The following is a 6,297-nucleotide window of genomic DNA, read 5'->3' as shown; positions in this document are numbered from 1 at the left end:
ATGTCATCCAAGATGTTCACGTCTTTCTTTCTTCAGTCAAAAAGAAATTAAGGTTTTTGAGGAAAACAGTACAGGATATAGCAAAGATCCCAGCTGAGGAATAATGTTCTTATCTAGCGAAATGGTTGGTCGTTTTCTAAAAGAAATACATTTATAAATAAAATTAGTTTTTAACCACAAATGCTCGTCTTGCACTACACTGTAAAAAACTATTTGTTGAGTCAACTTAAAATTATTTGTTACCGAGCTGCCTTAAAATTTTAAGTTCAGTCATCTCAAAAAATGTTTATTCAACTTGAAATGTTAAGTTGTACTAAGTGACAACTTGGATATTTGAGTTGATTCAACTTAAATTTTAAGGCAGCTGGGTTACTTACCCAGCTTGTAAGTTTTTTTTATTTGTTTCGTTTTTTACAGTGTAGCTTGACTTCACACATTATGTAGTCACGTCGGAAAGGTCACATGTGACGTAGGCGGAAGTACCGCCCCAATGTTTACAAAGCGAATGTGCAAAGAAAGTCAAACGCCCTTTACAAAACAACGATATTGGACCAGAGTACACAGATGAAGAACTAACCATGCGTGACCTTTCCAACATAATTACATATTGCATGAAGTTGAGCTGTTGCAAGATGAGCATTTGTGGTTAAAAAGTATATGCACTTTTTTTTTTTTTTTTTTTTAGAAAATGACTGGTCGTTTTGCAAGATTTGACCCTTATTCCTTGGACTGGACTGTGTAGAGCTCTTTAAAGCTGCATTAAAACTGCAATTTGGACCTTCAACCTGTTGGCTCCCATTGAAGTCCACCATATGGAGAAAAATCCTGGAATGTTTTCCTCAAAAACCTTCATTTCTTTTCGACTGAAGAAAGAAAAACATGAACATCTTGGATGACATGGTGAGTACATTTTTATTCTGGAAGTGAACTAATCATTTAATGGTGGTGACTGTGGTGTAGTTTGTTTATAGTTTTTAAGCTTCAAAACGCATTCTTTCATTATGAACAACATTCTTTGTTGATCACAAAGCATATATTATGCAATAATCCAAAAGCCAATGGAAAAATCCTGTTGGGTTTTTGCTGAAGAAACTAGGGTGATGCAAACTTCTAGATTGGCCAACAAAAATACATAATCCTTGCAGCACGTTATATATTACTGATTCAAGACATAGGAAACTAGGGAGACAGAATGAGACACAGCACATATGCTGTACAAGGAATGCTTGTTTTCTCCTCTGGTATGTCAGCACTACCCTGTCCCTAGTAAATTATATTGTCATATTTGTTTTTCAGTCTGACAGCAGTGTTGAGAGCTAAAGGAAATGATTTACTTATGACTGATCAAACGCTGCTCGCAGAAGAGCGCAACTCTGTCTCCGTCAGACGACGCGCTGCGAGAGCAACGAATAAATCACGTGACTCATGACTTCTGGAGCATCCGTCACGGACAGGAAGACGTCTTCATGTGGCGTGTCTGTATCTCTGTATGTGTGTCTCACAGTGTACTAAGTGCAATAAATCTCGCTGAGCGCTTGTAGCGGAAAGGTAACGTCTCAGAGCCGGAGAAGCTCCAGGCGTTTCTTGCTCTAGAACAATGCAGAGATCAAAGAGTTCATCTCTGACAGCTGATGACTGGCTTCCCATGGCCGGGGCACCAAAGGAGGCTCACACCTGTAGCAGGTGATTACAGGTAGATCTGCCTGCCTCTAATTGGACAATAAACACCGCTCTCCGCCTGCTAATGGCTGCAGTCTGCCTCTCAGACGCCACGCTGCCATTTGGCCGTCGCCAGAAGTCCCGCGTCTCCCCCGCACGGCCACCGTGATGACACGCTGCAGGAGTATTCAAAGCACACAGCCAGATAACTTGCAATCTCAGCCTTTAAGACAGAGAACGTGAGTCAAGTCATGACAATTCCTTATTTTGTCCTCTCTTTTGTGTGTTTAGCTCTGTTTTATAGCTTAAATGCATCCTAAAGCATTTGGGTCAGTTTTGCTAATGACCTTCCAGCTGTAATGCTGTTTTTTTTCATATGTTTGTAAGTGTATTGAACATTCTTGAAATGTCTAGCACAAACCACAACATTCCTGTGGTGATCATGCTGGTGCTTTATGTTATGCCTTTGCTCTGAAATGTGTAAGGATACGTTTGCAATAGCATAGTACCATACAATTGATAGTATTTTATTAGTATAAAGTATGCATACAATATTTTCAAGGAAAATCGTTGCAAAACTGTGTCAAAATTGCACTGTTAAGAGCACTTATTGATGTATAAAGTCATCAATATTTATTAGGCCATTATACATTCAGAAACAGCATAAAGTACAGAAACATTTATAAACATTATAAATATGTATTTTAGTTTTGCTCACTCCACTTTGGATAAAAGATGGAAAAGATTTTACACAGATCCACGAAAATGACTAAAAACACCGTATGCATGCCAGGCCAGTAGTTGGCGCTGTCACTTTTTTTTTTTTTTTTTAAAGAACACTACACGAACATGTAATACACATGCACCATTTTCCCAAATTTGCATTTTTGTAGACTATAATGGTGTTGTTTCCAAAAATTGCAAGTTAAGGCCCTCAAAACGCTGTTGTCATGTAAATGAATGGCCAAAATGCATAAAAACCATTTACATTTTTAGTAGAAAACGGTGTTGCAGAGCAGACCAGAAATGAAAAATATAAGTATAAAACAATTATATTATAGTTATGTACATTATACACAACATTTATTATAAACACTAAGCTAAAACAATTTTATTTAAAGTGGAACTGAAACTACCGACTTGTCAGAAATGCACAATTCCATTGTATTTAAAAAACATTTATTTCAAACTAAGTATAGTTCAAATCTATTAATTAATCTATTATCATATTCACAGACATAACGCTTGAGACTTACTGATATAAAGATTAGAATTAAACTTTATTTGGTGTACCACTTGTGCACAGTGCACATTGTGTAAATGCACAATGCACATTGGTCTTTAAATGCAAGATATTTAAAGTGTACCTGACGTATACTTGCAATAGATCCACTTCAGCACAATCTTTAGTTGGAACTAAGCACTACAATTCCACACAATTAAAGTGCATTAAGTACAAAATTAGTTGTTCCAATTGAGCAGACTTTAAGTATAGCAGTTTAGTATACCAAAGTTACACTTGCAGGGTATCTATTAAGCACATAAATATTTAGATGTATTTGTAGTATAGTATAGCATGAAAGAAATGTTTTTCAAATACATTTTAGTATATTTATTTTTCACTAGGGTTCATTCGGCACAAATCCAAATGCATGTTTTAAATGCTTGACGTTAAATGCAGTGTAAAAGTCGCAGCACATTTCAGATGATAAAACACATGACTTATACTTAAAAAATATGGTATTTTGCACAATATGTGAATTTTCAGTAGGCACAGAATACTACATTTTGCCTAAATGTGAAGTACGCAAAAGAGCAGATTAACTGGAGGAATCTCCTTCCTTCACTCACTTATTAATCACAATGGCAAAAGTTTTCTGCACAATTTTAATCCTATGAACCTTTTCACATTATAAACACAGTAGGCAATACAGTACATACTCTCCATGCACACTAGTATTTCATTACAATCATAACCTGTACTTTCTAATGTGCTAATAGATTTTGCTTATCACAACTATTTTGCATTTTAGCGACTTGAAGGCTAATTCATATGAATTCTTACAATCTCTATTGTATATTTTCATACAATCTCCCCTATACTGATGACAAAACAACAGTAAATGTGATCCCACAGCCCAGGGCTGCTCTGCAGCACAGCGGGATGAGGGCGGACGGTTCGTTGATGAGCAGGAGGAGTTTCAGGAGTGTTTATTTTGTCACGTCACAGTGAGAGGCTCAGGGTGAAATCTGAGGTTTGTTTGCTAAATAGAAGCATGTACCCTGCAGAGCAGGAAGTAGTGATATCAGCTGATTTATCAGCCACAATTTTGTCAGTTCCACAACATACATACAAAACATTTCTGTGTTAATCATTGAACACCCAATTTTTTTTGCATAAGAATTGCTTTATAAACAGAATTTCATTCTGCTTGTGTTTAATAAATGAGTCATACTGGCCTTTTACACATATATTTGAGTGAATTTTCAATAAATATTTTGTGAAATAAGTGTCCGTTTATATTTTTACAGTATATATATATATTATTTTATTGATTTTAGCATGATATCTGCCATCATGTTCTCTTGATCTCTCAATATCAAGGTCAAAATCAGTCAATGATAAGTATAAACACTTGCCAATATATATGATTATCATGCATCACATTTCAGTCCAGAAACTTCTCAGGGTCTATTGTTTTTATATAAAACTCATTATTATTAAAGATTTTTCCTAACAGAAAACATTGCTTTTTCTTATTCTTTGCCAGCACAGAAATAAATGGCAACACTTTAGTATAGGAAACAATTCTCACTATTATCCAGTTACTTATTAGCATGCCTATTAATAACGGTATTATTAGTATAAAGCACATAATCTGCACAAACATATATTATACGTATATAAATATATTTGATATATTTACGGTAGGAAATTTACAAAATATCTTTACTTAATATCCTAATGAATTTTGGCATAAAAGAAAAAGCAATAAATTTGACCCATCCGGTGTATTTTTAGCTATTGCTACAAACATACCCGTGCAACATACGACTGGTCCAGGGTCACATATAGTCAGGTCCATTCATTACTATTAAGTTATATTACTGACCTAAATAACAAAACCATTTCATAAAGATGTTACTAAATGATGTCGATTTCCAGGTCACCTGACTAAACATGTTTAGAGCATTTCAGCTAACCGTCCTCCTGAAGCTCAGCACTTTATAAATGTATGTTTGTGTGTGTGTGAGAATGTGTCCATGTGCATGTTTGAAGTCTGAGGCTGGATGCTCGTTTGGATGTGAATGTAATTACGGTAGGAAGATCAAAGACGGCCAGGACGAGTGATGTTTCGGGGGAGACTTTAACCACACAGCTCTCTCTTTCTTCCGCTCCTCTGTTCTTGCCTCCAGCCCTGCTGCTGCGCGCACATCTCCGCTCGTAAAAAATGATGAGGGCCGTATTTGTCATCTTTATGAGTGAGACGTATTCTCTGATGAAGACTTTATGAGAAATGCTGTCTCTCTTGTACTGCACTGGTACCACGGTAAATCAGATGGAAATTCCGTGGTATGAATCACTGCTGTGTTCTTATACCATATTATATATACATAAACATAGTATTACCACAGTCAAATGTGTAAGCACAATCTCTACATTTTAGTTTCTAATACTAGTGAGAAACTGTGAAATAACCCATATGGAAGTATGTTGAAACCCAAAAATGTGACATATCAAAACACTTATACGTTGACTCAACAAACCTCTTGCTTGTACAATGCTTGTAAACCGTATTGAAGGAACATTTTTAATTACAATTTCTTACAGAAATTCATAGACCTAGTCTTTATAATACCTTTTATGTATTAGTAATCGTGGTCAATCTCTCTCTTCTTGAAAGCTTCAAACTCAATTGATCACACAGTGGCGTACAGTAGTAGTTAATCAATTAAAAAGCATTCCTGGAGCTTTATTTATGAGATTTAACCTTTATAAGCGGCTGACATCTTGTCTTTATACCTGAATGGGGGTTATTTCATTTGCAGCAGACGTCTGGCCTGAGTTTTACTGTGTAAATGTGAGCACCTCCAGCGCGGGCAGCTGCTTTCTAATGTACTCAAGAGGTAAATTGGTGTCTCTTGAGTAGGTGTGTTGACCTTTAAGAGACAGGGAAGAGGACATTCAGTCGAACTGAATGCCACAGCACTAATGCCTCGCAGCAACTATCTTAGCAGGATGCTTCACATAAAATACTCCTGCATTAATATGTGTGAAGGGGGGGTTGAACTTAACTATAGTTTGGGGACAAAATTGTCCCTAGTCATTCTCAGATGGAAAAAATAAGATTAATAAAATGCAATACACGCTATTGTTTTTTTTTTAAGATACTTGAATTCAGTAATAATGCATTTAACTGATCAACAGTGACAGTAAAGAATTTTATGTTGTTACAAAAGATTTCTGTTTCAAATAATATTTTTATTCATTGAAGACTCCTGAAAACATTTAATATTATGCAGCACAACTGTTTTTTTTTTTTAGTAATGATAATAACATATCAGAATGATTTCTGAAGGATCATGTGACACTAAAGACTGGAGTAAAGATGCTGAAAATTCAGCTTTGATCACAGG

This window comes from Labeo rohita, chromosome 9, assembly GCF_022985175.1.
Source record: "Labeo rohita strain BAU-BD-2019 chromosome 9, IGBB_LRoh.1.0, whole genome shotgun sequence".
Lineage (NCBI taxonomy): Eukaryota > Metazoa > Chordata > Actinopteri > Cypriniformes > Cyprinidae > Labeo > Labeo rohita.
The sequence above is the reverse complement of the archived record's forward strand: the minus strand, read 5'-3'. Positions refer to the sequence as shown.